The 25,111-nt window shown below is 37.5% G+C and overlaps 1 protein-coding gene and 1 long non-coding RNA gene across 8 annotated transcripts in view; one reads left to right on the plus strand and one right to left on the minus strand.

Moving 5' to 3' along the window:
- FIGN (fidgetin, microtubule severing factor) overlaps window positions 1–25,111 on the minus strand; it is a 122,249-nt gene that overhangs the window by 76,986 nt on the left and 20,152 nt on the right. The window lies entirely within an intron of this gene.
- LOC142830180 (uncharacterized) lies at window positions 610–23,346 on the plus strand. Of its 4 annotated transcripts, none has more exons than XR_012905190.1 (5): window positions 610–728; window positions 12,212–12,353; window positions 15,216–15,393; window positions 19,009–19,105; window positions 23,114–23,346. It is a non-coding gene; the product is annotated as an uncharacterized LOC142830180 (long non-coding RNA). The 4 variants fall into 4 exon arrangements; XR_012905191.1 differs by lacking the exon at window positions 610–728 and adding an exon at window positions 8,236–8,329; XR_012905192.1 differs by lacking the exon at window positions 19,009–19,105.

Below are 25,111 nucleotides of genomic sequence, written 5' to 3' on the forward strand. Positions count from 1 at the left end.
GATCATTACAGACTATCACAATTTCCTGGGTGGTCTCCTTCTGCCTCCTACTTCTGTTACACATTATTTTAATAGAAGAATTAGTCCTAGTAACCATTAGAAATAAGCAGACTTCAAAGTGTTCACAAGTTTGCTTCAGATGAGCATCCAAAAGTAGAAAAGATTTCATGAAAAGCTTCTCAGAGTCCCCCACAAGGCTCAAAATCCTCCCACCCCTAAGATAACCACACTGGGCTTTTGGAAAGCATGGCTGAAGAACTCTCTTTCTCCCCCATCTTCTGATAGATCTCCTTTTCCAGAAAGTCTGTGTCATTTTGTGGGACATTGCAGGCAGCAACACAAACCTCCAGTTTTCACCAAGTGCAGCTCACTCATCTATCAGGAAACTGTAGCATTTCTTTATGGAATTTTGGAAGGACAGATAGGGTAGGATCAGTGCTTTTTTTTGTTAAAAAAAATAAAATAAAAAGTGCCAGTGCTCTAGAGGAAAAGTTGTTGAGGGAAAAAAAAAAAGGCGGTGGGGCATTGCCCTTTTAAGAGACACAGCCCCTTTAAGAAACACCAACTGTCAGACATTTTCATTACAGTGGTGCTGGTACGCTCCATTCTTTCCAGGTAAGCTCTGACTGGAGGTGCCGGTACCGGACAGTATCGTCACAAAAAAAAAAGCACTGGGTAGGACACTTAACCAGACCTTTTGGGACCTACAAAATGGATTAGTCTCAGAGGTAGGAAGTGCCAGGTCATTTTTAGGTTAGATAAACCCATTTATCCATACTTAGTATTGCTATGGACTGATGAATAAGTTATTTTTTACTATATTAGTCGACATCCTAGGCCTATGCATTTGAATACACAACCACTCACTTTATACAAAGGAACAGTACCACAAAAAAGCTTTGTAAGTAATTCATATCCATATCTACAGATTTAAATATATACAAGCATGTGCGTATTTATAGTAAGGCTGTTGAGTAGCAAGTAAATGACTAATCATATACTGGATACAATTTGTATTAAGTACATGATTAGTCATTAAGGGACTGCTGCAGCTCTGCAGTTTAAATGTAGTAAGAGCCAGGCATGCAGGCAGCTCAGCATCTGCTACATTTAAACTGCAAAGCCACAGTGGGGGGGGGGGGGGGGGGGGGGGGGGGGGGGGGGGGGAGGACCCGGCATGAGCAGGGCTCTCACTACATTTAAAAGGCAGAGCTGCAGTATTGCTCTGCCTCCCCATCATCCACACACACACACACACACACACACACACACACACACACACACACACACACACACACACACCCCCCCCTACCTCAGAGATAGTGCTGGAGGAACTGGATTTTAAGCTGGCTCCCCCAGCACTGGCTCCTACTTGCCCCCTTGCTGCTTCTGATATAGAGGCAGCAACGGGCGAAAAGTGTGCGTGTGGGGGGGGAATGCAATTAGTCAACTTGACAACCTGACAAGCCTAGGCTTATGTTCTTACACCCACACTGTGAAGATGGAGAAAAATACTCTAGTTTATATACAGGGAAACAGAGGCACACAAATAATATGAGTCACTTGAGGATGCACATAAGATCTGTGGAAGAACAGGAAAGAAAAGCCCAGATCTCCCAGTTCCCAGTCCTGTGCTTCAGCTACTACACAAGTCTTCAACTCTTACTTTTTGTGTATCTTCTTCCATTCTTGGTTGTAATATTCAAAGGGAAAACCTTTTAAATTACAGAGAATAAGCAATTTACTAAAGCTAATGAAGATACTTGTGCTTTTTATAGCAAACAAACAAAAACACCCCACTTCATCTCACACAAAATGAGACGTGTAATTAATAAGACACTGAAAAGGAAAAACAGTTCACATATATCAGGTTAATGACTATCTGCCAGTCTACTGTAATTTTTAATTCCCAGGTTTTTTTAAAAGGCCATTCATAAAATTATATTAGAGGTGCCTGTCTTCTATTAATGTTATGTCATCTGACATCCAGTCAGTGGAAGATAAAAAATATGGCATTAACTTTTAGCAGTGGAATGAAATGAACATGTAGAGTGGTACAAGGTGACCCAGCCTAGCTTAACTGAGTACCAAACTATAATAAAGTAAAACCTATGATCTTTATCATAGAAAAAAAAAGAGTAAAACCTGCAAAGACCAATTTAAATGAATCATGCATATTTGTTGAGAGCAGATGAGTCCACTATAACTACAAGAGCCTTGCAAGAGCAGCAATATAGACAGGGTGAACCAAGTCCTGGTGGATCAGCTTTTACAGAATTTCATCCTTCTGCTACTACCCATTTTCCCTATAACAAAAGGAGACCCGATTCAATGACCTCTCGAGGTCCCTTCCAGTCCTAGTGGTCTATGATTCTATGAAAATCCTACATAAAGAGTCCCAAATCTAAGCATTACTCTATGCACAAAGTAACACTGTATCAGACTTTTCATCTTATTCCCAGAGATTAATGAGTGGCAGCTCCAATGGTAGCCCACAGTTGAAAAAAGAAAACTCTTATCAGGTTGGGTGTGTATTTAATGATGTTCTAGCATGAGAAGTTGCCTAGCATTAAGATGTAAACTCCGATTTAATTGGTGAACTGGTTAAACATTGTTTATCCAGTTACAAGGGAGTGAAGAGGAGCCACTCAATCCCTTCCTGCCACAGGCAGGGGCAGCCCCTATCTGTGGCGGGCCCCCCCATGGGGCTGTGGCAGTCCTTTGCCCGCAGCAGGCCGGGAGCTGCTCCAGCCCCCACCAATTAAACTCAACCATTAAGGGTGAAGCTTACCAGTCAACCAGTTAAACCTTCACATCTCCAGAGAAGATCACACAACAAAGGGCTTTCACTGTTGCAAAATTTTGACCACAGTTTATAGATCAGATCTGGCGTTGACTGCTATAACCTCTTCTGGTCTGGCCTCACCAGTGGGCAGATTATTCCACATCTGCCCACTGTAAGATTCTTATAACTTCTTCTGAAGCATATGGAATTGGTTGCTGTCTTCCACCTTGGCTTCCTATAGTTCTTCAGCACCACATTTAAATTCCTTACTTTCCATGCTCAACTCCACTCTTGTCTTTAATCTTGTCCCTAGTTGCCCCCTTCACTCCCTACTTGTACCCCATGTTCTGCAAACACTTTGTCTCTCTGCTGGCATACAAACTAGCACCAGGTTTGGGGAGTTGAGCAGAACTTTCACTAGGGTCAAAACATGGCCGACCTGAGACAAGATATAACTTTCAGATGAAACCAGGTGGATCTGGCAGAATTTTGTTGTGAATTCTTGCAGTCATTTGAATCCAAAATTTGTGAACTCATCTGAAGCAACACCTTAAAAAAAAGAGATGCATACAAAACCCTATGAATTCAATGCCGATGCATTTTGTGCAGCTCTGCTTTCCTCAGAAATATCTCCTAATTACTTTAAGAAACTGATTGTATTAATACCCATTCACAGCACACCTGAAAAAATGCCAATGCAGTTCAATGAGGCACTTCAGTTGTTTCATTCTCCTTTGGGTGAGACAATCTAAACATCTTAGAGTTAGTTACTTACTCACTCATTTACTGCTCACAGGCTCTGCTTTAGCACTTCAGACAGCTCAATTTCATCTGAGACAAACACTTTCCATTTTTAAGTGTGGGGAAATTCACTAGCACTCTATTGAAGGAATGAAGAGCTACTTAAATTTACAGAAAAAACCTGCAAAAAACAGTAGAAACACTAACATTTTTCAAAACATTATTCATAAATTAACATAGGTGATTAACACAGAGCAGAGCACAGACAATGCATTAAGCATACCAATTGCAAATCAGAACAACTCTACAGTAACCCCAAAAGTGATGTCTAGATATTAACTTGCCCTGTTTGCAATGTGACACTGCAATGTCACAACCGTCATCATATGTTGATTCAATATGACAATGTGATCACAACCTCAATGCCAGGACATTATGATTGTTTGATTCTGGAAGTTTACTCAATAGAATGGATCCCATTCAACTAGGAAAATCTGTGTAACAAAACAGAATTTTGCCCAATATTTACCTTTCCTCTACCTTCACTCCTCACAACTTGGAGATAGGAGGAGCTAAAGATTTTTCTTCCCATCTTCTTTATCCACTTCCTTTCCGGTTCCTAAGGCAGAGTATTTTCCCTCTCACCTTGCTTGTCATTTTCTGAATATTTGAAAACATGCTGTGTGCGCCTAGATGCACGAGTTAGCACTAGATCCATACCTCCCTAAATCTGTGTGACAAGCAGATAAAGAGATTCTGAAATCAAGCTCCAAAACTCCAAAAGTACCATGGCTCCCTAAAGTGACTTGCTCAATATGATGGGTGTAGAACCAAAATGGAGTCTTCAGCTTACAATAAAAAAAAAAAAAAAAGAGGGTGGGTGCTCACCAGGAATACTTTAACTTCTACTTCTCTTCATCACTCAGACACTGAGTAGTATGTTTTCAAAGTACTTGTGGAGAAAACTTAACCATGTAACTCACAGGGACACGTTCTGATCTCAGTTACACTAAAGCCAGAGCAACTCCATCAACCTTCATCTGAATTCCTGATTTGAACTGGCTTTACTGACCCAGAACCTCATGCTGATGTAAATTAGTATACTTGCATTATCTATATGAGCTGGGTATTTGGCCCACTGATTTTAAGTGTTATTTCAGCTTCTGTAACATGCTGACAGAATTCTATCAGAAATTGTACAATTCCATTGTGTACAATAGACATGCCCGGCATATATGGCATCACGCACTCCAGAATTGGTTGAAAGTGATCACAAAGTTAAAAATCACGAACACATACTCCTTTATAAATATATCCTACAATATCTAGAGATGGTATCAAAACTTCAGTAATAAGCAGTTTCTTAGCCACTCCACCCAGATTCATGCCAGCAAAACAAGCCAAAAGAACATATTTGGACAGAAAACCAATATCTTTGTATAATAACATGGTAATAAAAATCTTTACCAATTATCCCAGTATTTTCTCAAAATAGGCACACTCTCTTTCATGCCTTAACTTTATGTTTTCCTTTGCCCTATATCAAAGCACCAACATAATTATCCCCTATAAGGTTGACTGAGATCGTGATTATTTAACTTTTTTTTTTTATTTGTGGAATTTAGGCGAGACTGTTTCAAGCTTTTTATCAAAGTAATGGCTTGATTGGCTTTAGCATTTTTTTTAATTGTTAAAAAAATAAGAGAGTTGTCTAACAAACAGAAAGGGAGGTTAAATACTTTAATTACCCATTTGCAAGAAAAAAAAAATTCATTCAAACATGGAAGCAATGTCAAGGGGCTCCTAATTTTGGAGCCAATTCTGAGGATTTAATGACACTGCCATGTAACAGAAAATGTAACCCACAGCTACATGGTATTAAGACATATTCTTGGTCAATTTAGTAACATATACAAGTAGCCTTTATAATGTTTTACTTCTCTTTACAAGTTTTAAATGTGGACTTGTCTTTAAAATGCTGAACACTTTCAAAAAAGCATCAGGTTTAACTTTCTTCACATGGTGCCTCATTCTCCTGTGACACATCTGAAAGAGGTTTGTAGTGTTTACCTAGAGACATTATATAGATCGGCTCACACAAGCGGACCCTGATTCAGGACATCATCCTGATTTAGGCAGAGGGCTGCTGCAGCCCTGTGGGGCTGTTCTCTCCCAACCCATGTGGGCTGGGAGTCAGTCGCCTTGCATGCATGGGAAAGGCAGGGAGTTGAAGTGCATGCATGGGGGGAAAGGTTTGTAATCTGGGAGTCGGCACCCTTGTGTGGAGCTGGAAGCGGCAGCTGTCCGCCTTCCCCCGTTCCATAGCCGCCTCCACTGCCCAATGGAGATGGAGCAGCCCCTGCCCAAGGCACAGCAGCCACTCCAGCCTGGTCCTGGTGGCTACTCAAGCCCAATGGGCTGGAACACCCTTCCTCTTCCACACACCCCCATCCAGTCCCATTTAATCAGCTAACTAATTAAATGGGATTTTACATCCCTAGTCAGAATTTTTGAGTTGGATGAGTTTTCAGATTTAGTTACTGCTACAAACTTCCCCCACAGAATGATTCCATGGCTCTTGCACTTATACTTAGGCAGGTTTCATTTGTATAATTATTCCTATTTGAAATATTCCTAATTGCAGTCTTCAGTAGTGCACCATCCCTTAAGGAAAATATCGTACAGAATTTATTGAAAATCATAACTTTTAAAAAAAGGCATTTTCAACTATTCTATGGAATTTAACTGAGGATTTTACCACGTCTATAGAATGATTTTTCAAAGCTACAGCAAAGTATTAAATTCTATTGGTTAAGAGTAATTTCTGTAGAATCCTACGGTTTCATCCCCCACCCCCTTTTTTTTTTGTTTTAGTAAATTACTAACAGTTGTCCATTTTGTTAAAAAAAGTTTCCCCTGAACTGGCCTGACTAGTCTGTTTTAATGTTTGTTCAGTTAATGCCTTCTTTGTTTGTATTGAAGAGTTTCATATTATGTACACATTCTCTATAGGCTTCAGAAATTAAACACCTTTATTTTGTATTGGTACATTCCCGTGTCATGCCCAAAACTGTGGTCTTTACAAACTGGGATTTTGGGGTGCACAGTACTTCTGTATCAGGACCTAAAATCTTTTTCATAATCATCACAAACTTAAATTTTCCAAATCTTTACCCACAGTTGTGCCCCTAAAGTCCAACCTAGCTGCTCCCTCCTGTACTTTTCATTTTTCCAATATTCTTTTCCTAACGCTGTGCTCAGAAATATGCAGAATATGCCCAGATTTTACCAAAATTACATCATCATGTAGGTCACTTCAGCTATTTGTCTTGTGTGGCACTTTTTAACATGGCAGGCAAAGTTTTCACATCAACAACTACAGTGTGTTACGTATACTTGAAAGAAGTGGTGAGGGTTTTATTATTATTAGGTCTTTATGTTAAGCTTTCACCATTTTGTAATGTTAATGATCAGTAACCATGGGATCATGGAAAGACTTTCTTTAAACCTGCAGACGCATTCAGTGATAAAATATTCTCACAGTATCAGAACTGACGAAACATGCAATGCATGTTAAAATTTACTCTGTGACTGACTTATAAGAACACTGCATATTATGCATAGGTTACTCGTAAGGTTCTTTAAGGGATGTTAAATGCTACACAAACTTTATACGGCATGTTTGGAACTACTAATGTATCAGATTTTATACTTTAGTGATGGTTCAGCTGGTATTATTTCTTTTTAAAGAACTAGATTGTGATTAATTGCAGTCCATGATTATGTACACGAAAAGGATTGGTTTGAACCTTTGCCCTAGACATACACCAGGGTAAAAGGGAAGATACAAAGGTTATGACTTAATAGTTTTGCTTAAATAAACTGTGACATCTCTTAATAGACCCAAACAATGTTTGTGTGTTTATTAGGTACATTTTTTACTTTCTAAAGTACGAAGTGATTCATGTACAATGAAATGGACCAGTCAAATAGGTAACTGAGTTTGAGAGTGTTTGTGTTATTCCATCACTTGAAATATGATTAGATTCTCCACACCATTTTTAAAATGCTATAGTCTCCATTTACGTCTGTTCCATTGACCTTCTAAAACTTCACTATATTGTACAACTAAAGTTGTAGTAACATATACATCAGTATTAAACATAATATTGTATGAGACACTGTACCTGCTATTGATGTACTGTATCAGTTTTTTAACTCCCCATTTTAGGTGCTGACATTTGTCATGATTTGTGAATGTCCATAAGTGAACTTTCCCAAACATCTCATCAAATCGCAGCCACTGCTTTTGAGTGTGGTTTGCTGGTATGGTTGTTGGGAAAAGGAGGTGAAGGGAATATACCCAGGCTACATATATTACTTTCAGAAGTATTGTGCATCCCTAACTCGGCATCTAAAACAATCTGGGTCAAATATGGCTTATTTTTTAGATCTCTGAAAGAACAGGGAATTGGCATGGGAGTTATTTTTCAAAGATCTTTTATGCATGCACAACAGGGCTATTTTAAGGATTTCAAACTAACTGTAGGAACTCTGGAATCTGAAAACAGCAGTTTTAATCTCACTTTCTGATCATTCTGTTTTAAGTCTGTTCAGCTGTCACGATCAGGGAGATCTTCAACTGAACTTTGAAAAGACTTTACCAACTATACAAAAGTTTAAAGTATGCCTGCAATCTGATAAAACAAGTCAAAGTCATCACTATCATCATCCATCTGCTACTCACTGGCAGTAATACTATTTTACAATTATTTTGTTAGGCCTCAACACCTTTTTTAAAAGGTAAGAAAATATTATTTCCCTTTGAACACTAGGATAAATGAAACTCAGGGTACATCTACACTTGAACCCTAGTTCGAACTAGGAGTAACGTTAGTTCGAACCAAAGGGTTTGGTTCGAACTAACGTGTCCCAACGAGCACTTTCACTTTCGAAACAGCTGTTGAACGAAGTAACGCTCTGGCGAGCTCATGCTAATGAAGCATGGGATATTTAAATCCCTGCTTCATTAGCAATTTCGGTCACCTACATTTGCATCCCTAGTTTGAACAAGGGTGCAAGTGTAGACGTACCCTCAGAGAAGCTAAGTGACCTATCCAAGAACCAACATATTTGTCTGTCTTTAGGTCCATGCCTCACAGAAAAAGCACTTCATCTCTCTGGGAAATAGGAATAATATTTACCCACCTTTGTAAAACCCCAAGATGTTTACAGATGGAAGTAGTTTTAAGATTATGAACACTTACATTTGAATGATCGACATGTTGATATTTTCCTAAGCTTCTTAGTTGTTTGTAGTGTAGTGATTCTGGTCCCACGATTTAAGAGAGATGAGGTAGCTAAATACAAGTTTAGCTAAGGCATTTTGGTTCCTTCCCCAGACTAGAAGAAGAGCTCAGTGTAGCTCAAAAGTCTGTACCTTCCACCAACAGATGTTGTGCAATAAAAGATATTAGCTCACCCACATTATCTTTTGAGTTTTAATCACATTATGAAAATGATTGGATTTGTTTTAAATGTAGCACAGCTTTGGAGTCATTTATACAATTTAATCAATGATTTCCCTATTTAGCACACCTCAGGGCTTCAGCACCATTGTCTAACATCAATGAAAATGTTCAGCTCTTTGGAACCCCAGAAGAGCAGAGTTCAATTAGTCTTATTTCATCACAGTAGGAATGTTAAGGAAATAAGCTTAGCGTATTTATATGTCAGAATGTGAAATACTTTGACAATTCAAGCTTTATTTTAGAGAGCAGGTAGAGTCTGTTCTCTTCTAAGAACAGTTTTTAAAATGAACATAGCTGAGAGAAATGAGTGTAGATGCTTTTAACACTATGTCTCAATGCCTGTGAAATTGTATTACTGCAAATACTCATTTTTGTCATCAATGGCGGATTTAATCCCAAGAGAAAAACAGAAAGTAAATATGTATCTAAAATGAGTGGAAGTTTTGATTTCCTGTTTGGTATTTTTATTTAAAATGCACCCACAGTGATTTTCTAATTAACACAGAATGCTGCAAAACCTACAGGAGAACAAATCACACCACTCCCAAGAGCTGTGCCAAACCCACCAAGGCTTCATTTGCAATACCAACCAAACCCTACAGGGTACTGGAAGTAAACCAACTCCTGTAGTTTTGAGGGGAGAATCATATTTAATGAACCACAACTCCCCATTGAAAACCCATAAGAAGCACCTATGATCCTCCCTCTTCAATTTCCCATAAGTACTGAGTGCCCCAAAACCTTTCAAAACCAGGGTTCTGCAAGAAAATTGCTTGCTATCCAATGGGAAAGTGGAAGCCATTCTTCCCAGAATAGAGCCAAAGGAAGGCATAGACCATCTGTGTATTAGGGATATAAAATCCTATTTAAGTTTAACCAGTTAACCGATTAAGCAGGATCCCACACGGGGGACTGCTTCAATTACAGGGCACTTCCCACTCCTGCCCTGGCTCTCACCCCGGCCTACAGCATGGTGGGTCCAGTGGAGGTGCTCCCAGGGTGCTGGTTAACTGCTACCTGGTAAGCATCACCCACTAAAGGTAATGTTTAACAGTTAACAAGTTACCCGTTCATATCCCTACTGTGTATGCGGGTGTCAAGCTTTTAAGATACGGGAAAGACAACTGGTCAATTTTACAGATTACAGTAAAATAAAAGCTTGCAATAAAAGCTTGACATCTATTCCCTCCCATCTCTTCCTTTGTCCGTCTTGCAAATTTAGATTATAAATTCTTCAGGCAAGTACTCTCTCTTAGTACATGTTTGTGCAGTGCCCAATTTCTGTTAGTCCTGTAGGTGCTACTATAAATTAATTAAATAAACAAAAATTATTAATAAAGTCTGCATGGGATCTGAACCTCACATCCATATATGGTTCAAGCCAACTCAAAGCAAATAGTTCACACTCTAAATTATGTCCACTCCACCGGTGACATTTAAGGATTTTCCACTTATTTTCACTATTACAAGAGGTTTTTTTCATAGCAAACCATATTGTAAATTGGGTTTTATTTATTAAAACCACTGACATCATTGAGAAATTATCTAGCTACACATGTAGAGGATTGAGCACAGGGTCCAGTGCCAATAGCCCTTGGGTTTTAATTCCAGTTCTGATACAGAATTCTCCTATGCCCTTGGAAAAAACACTTCGGCACTTACCCTGGAAAGATTTAAGCACATGCTTAACTTGCGTAATACGAAGACATGTTTAGAGCTAAGCACGTGTACAACTCTTGACAGGACTGGTTTTAATCCCTGTGGTTCCTGTGTGTACAGTGAGAATAACATTTACTTGAAAGGCTGTCCCAGGGATTGATGTCTACCACGTTCCAATTCTTCAACTGAGAACACACACAGAGACTGCTGTTCCCACATAGAGTTCTGTGCAGATGCAGCTGTCTACTTGTGTCCTATCAGTTATAGGATCCAGGCCCATACAAGTGCTAACATTTAATATAGTAGCACTTTCAGATTGTTACATGCTGCAGTTGTTAAGTAATCATGTCTTCCAAAGCCTCCAGTACCAGGCATAATATGAGAAATGCATTCAAAATAGCAGTGCAATATAAATTAATATATACACACACACACAATTCTAGAACTCACAAGGGATGTTAAATTGCGTGTAATCAGATAATCAAGTAGTCGATGGAATTTCCATCGACTACGTGATTAGTTGATAAGAGGAAAAACTGCAGAGCCACGGCCAGGAGTTAATACATTTTAAAGGCAGAGCCGCAGCAGGGCTCTTCACACATTTAAAAAGCAGAGCCACACGGGGGGGGGGGGGGACGGGGGACGGGAGAGAGAATAGAAACAAGTCGGGAATCAGCTGATTCCTGGCTCACTCCCAGTCCCCCTCCCTCCACCCACTGCACTTCTGCCGGCCCTGTGCCCTAGGATGGAGCTGGGGGGGGGGGGGGGGAAGAGTCCTGGCTTATAAACTGGATCCCCCTAGCACAGGCTCCTCTTCCCCTCCCCCTTGCTGCCTCTCTCTGATAGAGATGAAGCAAGGGGTGGGGGAGAGTGACTAGTGAGTCACTACTTGACTACCTGATAAACATATGCTTATCAGGTAGTCGACTAGTTGCTTATATCCCTAGAACTCATAGCTATGCAGGGGATAAGAGAGAAAGAGAGTACTGCACTTTCTAGCTTTCTGCAGACTTTTGTCCAAAAGCTCCTTGGGAGAAGAAGCAAGAAAAAAAAAAATATGCGAAGGTGCGATTTTGAAGAGCTCAGCCAAGTCACAGCTTTTGGTCTCCTGAAAAATCCCACAAAAACTATTTGACTGATGTCATCAAATTCAAATAATTCACCTGATGTCACACCAGAGATGCCAGCCACGAACATCTGAAAAATTATTATTTTGATCCAATTGTTAAGAGAGAATTACAGCAAAAACTGCACTTTTCACCGCTATTAAAGCAGTGACCTTGACAACACTCTTTTCTGCTGGACTTATATCATCAAGCCTATTAATCAGATGGCAGTTCAAACTCTTGTGCTTCAAATAGTCGACCCTGGCTAGTGCTTTAATTACTAGTATTAAATGGTAATTAAACTTGAATGTGAAAAGTCTTAATTTTTTAAAAAATAAGTGTAAAATTCAGTAATTTAATAATGAGTCATATTCTTTATTGTGTTTCAGCATGGACACCGAGGATGCAGCAATTTACTATTGACAAGCACTAAAGGAGCAGGTCATTTCACAAGTATAGTGTGGACAAAGGTGAACCGAGCAACTGATGAAATCTGTGGCCAAGGCGAAATAGCAATCTCTGAGCCAAATGGTAATAAAGTTACTGAAATGAAGCAATGTAACTTCTAAAGTGAACTGTCATAAGCAAGACACAGGTTTCAAAATGCCCTGTCTAAAGTAATTAAAACACTAGTTTTTAAGGAACAATCAAAATGGCTAACTCCACTGCTGACTTTATGCAGACTGAACCAAACACCAAAGATAATAAGGTAAAACCAAGTAAAAATGCAATGGCCATATAGAAAATTAATTACAATGCCATTGTAATTAATTTTCAATATGTTTGTCAGTCTAAAAACTCCTCCTAAATGTTATACAGCTTCCTCTTATCATAATTTAAAGCAACGTAAGGGTTTGGATGTGCCTGGAATGGCATTGCTTCTCATAAAACCATACAGAATCACCAGAAAGGTGTAAGGGTGTGGTTGGGGCATGCCCTTCCCCTCCCCCATCCGGGAATACCCCCAGCCCTGAGCATCCCTCTCCCCAGGCACCCTTTAGGGAAGGAGGAGAGGGGCTGCATTGCTGCTGTTTCTCTTCATCAGGGAGCAAGGGGAAAGTGCATAGTTTACAGGCAGTCCCCGGGTTACATGGATCCGACTTACATCGGATCCCTACTTACAAACGGGGTGAGGCAACCCCGCACTAGCTGCTTCCCCCCAGCAGACCAGGGAGACGCGAAGCTAGCGTCCCCCCCGCAGCAAACCAAGGAGACGCGGAGCAGCTTTTCTCAGCAGACACCTCAGCTTGAGAATAAAGGACTGAGGGAAGTGAGGTGTGGGAGAATAAAACTGAGCTCTGGAGAAATGTTTGGCTAGAGTATCCCCTACAATATGTACCAGCTCCGACTTACATACAAATTCAACTTAAGAACAAACCTACAGTCCCTATCTTGTACGTAACCCGGGGACTGCCTGTACTGCATTCTTTACTCTAGCTGGAGAGCATAGGAGGCATACCTGGGTGGTCGACAAATGCATTTGATGTCGGCACCTGCGCGTCCAGACTACCGCGCTGAGCGGACAAACAGCTGATCGGCTCAGCGCGGCAGCCATGTAAATTTAAATGAAGCGGCGATTATTTAAATCGCCGCTTCATTTTCCCATGCCTGGTAGCCTAATCTACATGCCTCTGCCAACAGAGGCATGTAGTCTAGACGTCGCCAAAGGAATCATATATACTGAGTCAAATTTCAATATTCCTTGTTAACCAAAAAGAAACTCAGTCCCCTCATCTATTAATGACACTGATAATTTTAATAATTGGGAAGACACTATTGTCTAGAGAATTGGCAGTACACTAGGAATAAGGAAAATTGAGCACTGCTCCTACCTCTGCTACTAATATGCTGGGTAACCTTGCACAAGTCACTTCACTTCTTATTTCTTTTTCCTCCTAACTAACCTGTGTCTGTCTTGGTTATTTAGAGCGCAACCTATTTGTAGCAAGACCAGTCTCTCATTATGTGTTTTTACAATGCTTAGCACAATGGGACAGTCATTTTAACTGAGCCTTGTAAATGCGACTGTAAAACAAAACAATAAAAATTCATTTCAAGAATCTGAAAACATGCTATCCAAATTTATTCAGTGTTCTATACTATTCTGATCATTGTGGCTGCATTCCATATACAAATGTGTAACCTATGATGGCGTTTTAATATTAATGTCTGATGTGCAGTGGTTTGAGGGACTGAAATTTTTGATTTTCCTAAAATTAAGAATACCTATAACACATCATCTAATACTACTAATAATGGAATTATCCACCTATACATACATAATTTTAACCCATATGAATTCTGAATAATGTGTCTAAAAGGAAACACACGGAAGTCCATTTGGTTTAAGGCCTGATGCATCAAAGCACTTAAGCATGTATTTAACTTTAAGGACATGAGTAGCCCCATTAAAGCCTTTCAAGTTAGATATATGCGTAAATAGCTTTCTGAACTGCTACCTTACAGAATAGGTGAGCTCAATGGTTTTGCATCACATCTCCAATATTTATTATTGAACAATACAATTTTTAAAAGAACATGTTAGCTGCTTATATTACACATAAATGATCAATAGTAGAAAAAAGAGCAAATATATTAGTCTTTTAAATGCAAAAGGAGAACAAAACATTTTTTAAAGTATGAAATATTTCCTTCACAAGAAACATCTTTAAATATATTATATCCTTTTTATTTAGGTGATAAAACTATAAAACTTTCTTTACACCAAGTGCCTTCCCTAAACACGTGCAAACAGCATATGTGAATAAGTTCTATAAATTATTATTCATGTGTAATGTAAAAGTATTTTTCCAAATACATACATTTAAAAATTATATACACCTTTAAATAAATTTTATAACTGCATTTACCTTTAGCAAAAACAAAAACACATATCCCTCTCAGAAGAATGAAGCAATAGTACAAACAGAAAAAAATAATTGTATACAAAATAATTTTGGATAGCAAAACTAATCTGTATTTTCAAATAATATTCAAACTGTGTTAAAGGGCATATGAACAATAGAAACTAGTAATATATTTACACACAGAAGTAAACATTAATTGAATTTTGAAATTTAGGCTTAAGTGGGGAAGAAAAATTATTGAAAGGTAATCAAGATTTGGTTTCTAAAGGCCACATGCAATATTGATACCTCTCAATCCTCTATATTTTAACAAAACATAATTTAATAATGACATGAACTAACTTTTAGCTCATTTTTTAAAGTCTGGTGGGTTTTGTTTTGTTTTGTTTGAAAACATATTAGACCATGCCCAAAGTATTCTGAAAGTGACAGAAATTAAAAGCAGAATTAATTTTCATGCTAAGCAACAATGGAAGGCTTCCACACATTTATTTTGCTGATGGTCCAACTTTGTATATCACTGCAGATAGAACTACATGCCCTGAAGAATGGGAAACAAGTCTATCCAGAATCAAGTATTGTCTATAATTATATACCAGGCGTGATGGTGGGCTAATGGCCCCAGCCATGTCACATGATTTCTATTCAACCTTTGAAGCTAAAAAGGAAGAAAAGGAACCGAGGTTGATGTCCTCCTTATTCCCGTAAGTTTCTGCAGTCCAGAGTCAAGCTTGAGGTACAATATCAATTTTAATTTTCTTATATAAAGCGATGTTCACCAGTTGGATTTCAAGACACTGGAATGGAGTCACAATGATAAAATGGCATAGGGAATCTGGTATTGCACCACTGATGACTATCAGTAAATGACCATTTATTTCATAATAGACCTTCTACTTATGTGAACTCTCTCTCTCATGTACAGCTAAAAATTAGCACAAAAATCAGCCAACCATTTGTTTAATAAAGAAACATCCAAATTTAATCCCTCTTTTCCTGGAGTTTTGAAATTTAGTTAAATTTATCCTTCTTGTCTAGAAAAGATTTCTAGTTTCTCTAAGACAACAATTCAGTTACCATCACGAATGTACGTTACCAGCTTTAGAATTCTAATTGTATTTAATACAGTTTCATGCTGCATCAAAGTACAAAATCAATATCATTTGTCCAACATACAGGAAAAATGGAATCTATAAACTGCTCCTATTGAGTAATTAAACACCTATTATTGTCATGAATAGTGAAACAATGAATTTGATAGATAAATTTTTGCAAGAAAATACTGCAGTGATTAATACCTCCCTATGTATTAAATAAAAATGACTGCCTTTTGTGCAGTACTGCTGGCAGAAGAACAGAAATGAGAGAAGTAGTAGCCTGTGCCACAATAACAGGCTAACCTTGAACTGAACTCCTTTCCTCAAGAAATTAAATGCTGTAGCAGGACTTTAAATCCCTCCACTTAGAGCTCATTTGTGTTCTATGTAACCTGCAGTTCCTGAAGAGAACTCATTATCTTCTAAAGGAGATTCTTTTTATAATTTCTTTACGAATGCGTATATTGTTTCTGCGAAAAAGTATTTTATATAAAAAAAAGATATAAAGTACTAACTATGTAAACAAGGCAAAAAGATTTATATCATAAGAACGCTATTTCTGCTTTCTAGGAATTCAAATACAGAGTAAAACGTTAAGTTAAAGAAAATGTACCTTTACAACAAAATTTTAATTTGCTAGACTGATGCTAAAATGTCTTTCTGTTGCTATATGCCTGTATTCCACATATTCAGTCTTTCCCCCAGTGCCCCTCCTGTAGCTTTGATTTCCTATTTTTCTTTTCACTTAGAATAATGCACTAGGAACAACTACAGAGTACAAAAGATGAATCTATGGATTAGACACTTGTAAAGGGTAACCCTATTTCACAAAGTGAGATGGGACAAAAAAAGAAAGAAAAAAGGCCACAGAAGCAATAACTGCTCACTGAATTACCATTAAATTGTAAGATTTACAAGCCAATGTACAGTAAGTGCATATCTAATGGAGTTTGTCCTCTAAAAGAATATAGAGCAGATCTTTGCAGCGTAAGATCTATCCACACTATTTTTCTTTACTTATATTTGGAGAAACAACAAAAATAATCATGCATCTAAATCCAGCATTTTATACACATTAAAACAATGTAACAAACCTAATCTAAAAAATAGATAAATGTAATATGAAGAAAAGCTTTAGTTTTTTAATTTAAAATCAAAACATTTTTCAAAAATGTGAAAACATGGCTTAATCACAGCCAGTCAACATTTTCTTCACAAGAATCTTGTAATAAAAGCAGATCACATATTTATAAATTTCGTTAAAAGATATGATCTGATAGAATTTAATGAAAGGTCTTTTTTTATTTTTGTAATGTACTTGATTAGAACTTGCAATGTCTTTTTGATAAAATATTTGAGTTAAGTTTCAGATTGTATTAATCATTAGAGCCTTAATCGTCCATAACACTTACATTCAGATAGTAGTGACAACATGAATAGGATTCATGAAAGGCATTATTATTCATGATCGATAGCATTTTGTCACTACTTTGATTGCTCTCATTCATATCAGCAAAACTGCTGAATGAGTTAACTTTAGAAATAACATGGCAACTCAAGCAATTATTTCAAACTTTTCATAAGAAATCAAAAAGAAGCAATGATTGGTATTTAATATCTGTGTATACATCTGTTTAGAGAGATCATGAACAGTACTCTATATTACCTTAGAATAAATAATCACATGCTATATCAGCTGACTATTGAGTGACTCATTCCTCTAATAAAAATAACTCTTTCAAAGGGAAACTTTTGAAATGGGTAAAATAATCCAAACAGCAGCAAGGCAATCCTGCTAAACTTCATTCTTTACTTGGATAAGTTAAATTTTTCTTAGTCAAACTTCACATGTAAGTAGCAGCAGCTAAATTATCCGCTGATCTAAAAATAAATTAGGGCCACTTTGCTATTTTTCCCCATTATCTGAAATTTACAGGATTAACAAGCAATGCACAAGATCAGCAATGATAGCCTTGTTCTTTCAAACCTTAGTGAATCAAGTTCACTAAAGGTGAAGTAGTGGAATTATCGGTACAAGTAGCTGTGTCATCAAAGCCTTCCGAGAGGCAGTATATGGAAATGCCTAAATAAATAGTAGCATAAAAGCTGTCTATACAAGTAAGGACACTCCCAACATTTTTCATTAGAACAATTCCAATTTCAGTTTTATGATGTAGCTTTGTATTATAGGCAAAATACAAAATCCTGACATTATTCTAAATGGGATCGGGTTAAAGCACCTCTCTACGCTACAGTGAGCCAGAGAATTTCAAGAAGCTGATGAAGACCAGTTGACCAGCTGATACTTTTTCAGCAGGGCGATAAAATTAAAGGATTCCTTTGATTTGCTTGAAAGATTACTTTCTATAGTTAATTGTTTAAAGTGCACAGTCTTAACAAAAAGAGGAAAAAATATCAAGTAGGTTAATGTAGAGTGAGCTAATTGCAAGCTGATTAAATTGTGCAAAGCAAGAGATATTTCTAGTGTTACATACCATCACAAGGGCTAGTCTTATCCACCCTGCTGCTGCAGCAAACAAGCTGATTTGCTAACAAAGTGGTCAGCTCGGGCATTTGCACAGCATCTCAGTAGGTCCACAGACGGCTGCTCTCCATGCAGAGAATCTCAAGCTCCATTTTCCAATCTGATTACACGGCTCCTTATTCCAGCAGCCTTAAACCTTCATGGCAGTTTACCAACATTTTCATCACTTTTTCTTTTACAAAGCAAAAGAACTGATAAGCTCTCAGGTACCCAGGATTTCACAGTCAATGCCTGGCAGGCAGCCAGCTTCCCTCACCACACAACTGATTCGGGCCACAATGCAAAAAGCATACTGAATTTACCAGGCAGTACAAAACTATTAGAATTTTGCAGTGTGTACAAGTCAGCAGTATGTTTCTGCCTTTACATATATAGACTGTTCTGTTTAGCCACATGTAGGAAATGCCTGGACCTAATAAGAATAATGGCCAAAAGAAGCAATTCAAAACCAAATGAGCACATTTATGAAGAAGGCACTACACTAACTAAATTGCACTGGCAATTTGGGATATGTGTTGTTAAGAGCAGAGTACAGAACTGAAATGAGCATCAAGATCTTTTTGAACCATAGGCTAAGTAAACTCTTTAAAAGATGAAAGAGCAAAAAGATAAAACTAAATGTACTTGTTAAATGTAAAAAATATATGTATTAAATGTGCATATTCTTATTATTATAGCTTATTCTGGTTTATATCCACAACTATCAAAAAACCTGAGGTGAACTGCAACATATACACAACAAGAAAGCAAGATGCTTGTATAAGTGCAATTCTTGTAAGTTTTAAGGAATTCCTTCCCACAACTAAAATGAAAGGGAACTTACATTATAATTAAGAGTGAAAAAAATAATATTTTATAGTTAAAATAAAAACATAATCATGAGTCTTTCATTACAAAAATTAAGGTTTAGAGTTCCACTCAAACAACCGATGTTCAGTTTATTATTTGCATAAGGAACCCAAAGCAGTCTCTGAAAACTAATTCAATATGAAGTAAAGAAAACTCTAGAATAGAAATCTTCCCTGCCAGCAAATAAATTTCTTAATAATTTATTAACTCAGATCATGATAACAGAATCCTAAATTAAATTTGAAATATTTTAAAGTGCAATTAGATGATTAAGTGCTATTTTGTATAGTGTCCATTTTATTGTAATAGACAGTGGGGCTAAGAGAGACAGAAAGAATCAGTTGGGGGGGGATTTTAAAAAGTACAACTAAGCTGGTGCTATGGCTCAGTACTCCAGATCACCAGTGCATGACCCTCTGTATCTCTGAGTCATTAACTGGAATCCCAGCTCTGCCTTTAGGAGTAGGGATTTGAACTCACACACCGATGTGGTGAGATTCAGGATCTTGAGCATGCCAGACAGAAGGGTCATTCTCCTCAGTGATGAGGAGGACGGTTGCCCCCTAGGGAGGGGAAAACTAGATGAGTGACTGTCGCACGATTCAAGCAATGGACATGCTGCTGACTCAGGAATGGACACTGACAGGCACCACTGCTTCAGTCCAAATCACTCCTAGTGGGAGTTGTTTTAGGGCACTGGTGCTGACAGGTACATGAAAAAGTCAGAAGGGAAATTATATACATATACATGTGTGTGAGAGAGAGTATGTATGTGAATATCATTCACAACATACACATGTGTATTTATTTAGAATGTACTGAAATAGGTAAAACTGTTTTATTTTTCTAACATTACATTTTCAGCTTCAGCAAAATATTCATAATGCAACATTCTTCTGTCTGCACACAGATGAATTTTGCAGACTACAGAATGTGTATGATTCACATATATGTGCATTGAATCATGCATAAATGACTGCCAACTTAAGATGCCATTCTCAAGTAATGCAAATTCTACTTCTGCTAAAATAAAAAATGTATTTCAAGTAATTTATAATGCCAACATATTATTCCCATGAATGATTCCTAGTAAACTGTTTATGCCAACTGTGGGTTGCTTTTGTTTTGTTTTGGTTTTTTTTTTATTTATTGTGTGGTAGACAAAAACCCACTTAAACTATAGTTGTCTGTATGAATCAGTAATTTTCATGTTTCTAATTAAAATGTAAACAGTGTAATGAAGACATCAAGTTTTTAGGCAAATGTCTCATCCAGTGCCACTTGGGGTATGGTAATTACTGGAGCAGATCTATGGATGCTCCTGAATCCTCTACAAGTCCAGATTAAAAGCATTACTGCTAAACCTTGCCTTTTACACCAGGGAATTGTGTGCTCTAACCTATTCCCAGTTTGCTTACAGATGCATATCTCCACTATCCTTTATAACTAGTCATTAAAAATGGAAGTTTATCACATAAATGGAGCAATTTGTGTAAAAAACTAATACTAGATTTAAAATAAAATCTGCTTTCAAGTTTATAATTACACATAAACACGAATAAGATGTTTGTCAAAAACTCAGCAACAAACTGGCCCATTAAGAAAGAAAAGCAACCAAAAAAACCACTATACTGGGATTTTTAATTTAAAAGGACACAATTGACATTTTAACACTTAGAATTAAAATGATTGTTTCTCCATAATTGTTGTTCCACAAACAAATTAATTTTTAAACAACTTGCTATTGAGAAAAATACAAAAATGATTTTCCCTTCGCAGACAGTAAGTGTAAAGTGTTTTAGGTTCCTTATCCCCACAAATGCAAAATGTGTTTGATGTGTCACTGAAAATCTTTTGTCATTTTTATTTCAATCTCAGTGTTTGGATCTGAAATTTGTCAGAATTTATCCTAAAGCAAATGACCTCTCCTAAAGATACTGAAGGAATACAAGTCCTCTCCTGCTTACAATTGTTAATTGAGTCTTTCTGCTGCAATATCTCCCCCCAACCAAATAAATCAGCATGCTTGTTTTACATATTTACTGACAAGCACTTGAATAGTCCTCTATTTTATTGAAATACTGGGAAGGGGGTATCTTCTCTTTCTTGTAGTGTTATAAGTAGTTAAAGCTGCAAATCACAGTAATATAAAAGGGTCTAACATGCCAGGCAGAAGGAGATTTTTTTTTCCGTTGGACTCAAAGTCCATATTCTGATTGGTATGGCCAATTTATTTTTACATAAATGCTAGACAAGCATGCCTGCTTTCCAAACCTAGATTGTGGAAAGGAGAATGCAAAGAGAGAGATTGTAAAATAACACAGTACTACACAATCTATGTTTTATTATTAAAGTAGTATATACAAATAAAGGTGTTCTCTGTCAGAAAAATCTGATCTTAGATTGCACCAATCCATAAAATATCTTGTCCCTAAATCATAAACTCCTCAGCACACTAGAGTAAAATGATACATATAGGTGTTTGCTTGAAATATATTCTTCCAGCAAAAGCAGATTAAATTAGACAAATGGTATTCTGAAGGCTAACGCTTCATACCATAGTTGTGTTCTAAATGACAGGGGTTGTAAGCGAAAGCATCGCTTTTATTTAGCTTTGTGGAGGAATCAAAAAAAAAAAAAGGCTCAACATTTTATTGAAATGTGGATTAAGACAATGGGGAAATCCTAACCTTCCTTCTAGTTCCGAGGCCACGCTAATCAGGTGTAATTTTTAATGAACACTAGCGGTTAGGTGCTCATTCAAGGTATTTCATTAAGAGGTTATTCATTTAAAATAAACATTTCAACCATATCACGCTGTAACCGTTCCTGAAATGTAAATGAACGGTTTAAATGAGAAGATTAATAAAGAAGAGACGTTCTAATTCCAAGCATGGCATGCTATGTATTTTTAAATTTGTCTATGCCAGATGCTGTCAGTCAGAACAAAAAACTGTCCAAGCAGACAATCTGTGCGTCTGAATGTTGATCATGTTGGAAAGTAAAGGGGGGAGGGGGAAGAGTGTGTCAAGGATTCGTGGTCCTTCATCTTTGCAGTAGAGCAAACACGTCTCTCAGTATAGCGACAGACAGCTGCTTCCACTTTCTAATGTGCCCTAACTTAGATCACTGAAAGAATTGTCAGCACTCAGAGAAACACACAAAGATAACACAGCCAGCTGCCATGAAGGGGGAAAACAGCACAGCTCAGAAGAAATGGGATTTGTTCCATTTGCATGATGCTGGCTCCCTTGGGCCCCTTTCTTTCAAATCCAAAGCACAAAAGACAACACTTAACATATTTGCTTAAAGATGACAACCTCATGTTGATTTCATTTGGATGTAACAGTGTCAGGATTACAGATATAAGAATATATTATATCTGTAACAGAGACTGACAAATGTATCCATCAGTGAAACTGTCTGATTCATCTGCTTATACAGCCATTTTACCATCCCAAGGGTGCCATCTAAGTAGTAACTTTAGAAGACTGAAGGTCTAATTTTATTACACCACATTTCAACCTACTAAACAATATTATTTCTAAAATAGATCATTTTTATTGGAAGTCTCCCTGATGAAAAATCCAGTAGACATGGGAGAATTTATTAACTGTATGGGTCCTTTGAACTCAATATACTGCCCATTTTAAGCAACTTCCTTTATATACGGTCAAAACCTAAGATAACATAATTGAAAGTCAGTTTAAAACATATATAATAATAGTATTTAAATATTACAATCGAGGTATCTGGTTTCATAATACTTCATAGTCTGTCACTATTTGAAGAGCCCTTGCTTGGAATTCTGAAATGGTTTACTTAGACAGCTTTAATATACACTTGCCTCAATGTTGAGTCAATTCTTCAATAGGAACTCTATTAATAATTATTGTTCTCCAGCTTTCTACACAATCTGATTTTTTGCTTTAGGTATTCATTGGGCAGCCTAGAAGACATGTGAATGGATTTAGAATAAACCAGCCACGAGTCGTTACAGTACCATACAGCTATGGAAACAGAGATCCAAACTGAAGTGTACATGCTTCTATGATCCTCCTTTCCACACAGTTGTATGGATGGACTCCTTTTCAAATCAAATAAAACAATTAGGCGATGGCTTGACTTGTATCCAAATGCATTTTTTTGAGTTGTATAAAGTGTTCTTCCTGCCTTGCACCCTTCCAAATGAATGTGCATAATGAAAAGCTAGCTACATGTGCTGCTTTGTCCAGAGGAACTCTAAACTGCTTGTTGCTATCTGCTGGCACATAAGAACTGCACTGTAATTCACTAGATTGGAGTTGTTTTGTAAAATGGAGTTAACTGCTGTACGTGGAATTTGAGCACAGCAGATGGTTACCAATCATTATTTTCAATTTGTTTAGCTTCAAGTAATGTAGGGTGGGATGGGGGAGGGGTTAGCACATTGGCTTTCAATAAACTAGTGATAGGTGCTATAGTGCACACACAAAAATATCTCTTTCCTTCCAGACTATAGTACAGCTAAGCAAAAACTGATTTGATATAAAGAAAACACACATTTTAAAAGGGGCATTTATGTGTTACTCAGTCATGCCCTATTCATGATCTAGAGTACATTTTAAATATTAGAAATAGATTGTAAAATTTCCAAAGATAAATTGTCGCTATTCACATCTTACCATCATTCATGTTTAAATCACTCTTTTATAAGTGGCTCAGTTGTCCAACTGGAAATGGAAAAGGAACCATTTATGGACTAGTGCACATGAACAAAATTAAGCTGTAAATATCTGGGCAGGGCCATTATTGAAGTCTGGAAACATCTGGGGCTGAAGCCTAAGCTGAGCCACACTCCCACAATGTTCAGGTAATTGCTTAGATGATTTATAAACTTGCTATTTCTATTAAAATAGCTTTAAGATAAATATAAGCTGCTGAATTTCTGTGTGTGCATGCGTGCGGGGAGGGGTGGAGTGGGGGATGGGCAGGAGAACTTCTCAGCCTTCTTTTGAAAGAAGCAACATTCCTGTTTCAAAAAGACAGCACTCACACCTTTTCCAAATGCAGACCAAAGCCGTAATACTACAATGCCCATCTAGTGACAATATTTGAGAAGTTGAGCATATGTTGAATTTTTAAAGACTTAATATCTTCCAATGAAAATTCATGTGTAAGGATTCTCTCACGTACTGTTTAATTTTTTTTCATTCTTACCAGAAATAACGTATTTGCAGGATGTTCATGAGATTCATCTGAGAATCAACATGGTTGATTCAAAATTGAGCAAGCAGACTTTTGATGAGGTCAGAGCAACTGAATTCAGGTGCTAACTTTGACAACATTAATCAAAAACAGTTTTCTGAAGACGGGAGCTGTATTTCTAGACTTAACGTCAGCATATGACACAGTCTACCACACAGAGCTTTTAGTCAAATTGTCAAGCTCACTCCCAGCATGGATAGTCAACATCACTGACATTCTCCTCCGCAACAAACATTTCCAAATGCACATAGACAGAATAAGCATGAGGAGAAGACAAGCCAATGGTGTACTCCAAAGCTTTGTGCTGACACTCATTCTTTTCAGCGTGTTTGAACTTAAGTTCTTCCAGTCCTGTAAGTTCACATATACTTGGGAATCCAACCATGATCATTCCCAGAACCTGAAGGTTCCCTAAATGCTGAGTAGATTAAGATGGTCGAATACTGTAATTGGTTACATTTACAATCAACCTAAGAACATAAGAATGGCCATACTGGGTCAGACCAAAGGTCTGTCCAGCCCAGTACCCTTTCTGCCGACAGTGGCCAATGCCAGGTGTCCCAGAGGGAGAGAATCGAATAGGTAATGATCAAGCGATCTCTCTCCTGCCATCCATCTCCACCCTCTGACAAACAGAAGGCTAGGAACACCATTCCTTACCCATACTGACTAATAGCCATTTAT

This window comes from Pelodiscus sinensis, chromosome 7, assembly GCF_049634645.1.
Source record: "Pelodiscus sinensis isolate JC-2024 chromosome 7, ASM4963464v1, whole genome shotgun sequence".
NCBI lineage: Eukaryota > Metazoa > Chordata > Testudines > Trionychidae > Pelodiscus > Pelodiscus sinensis.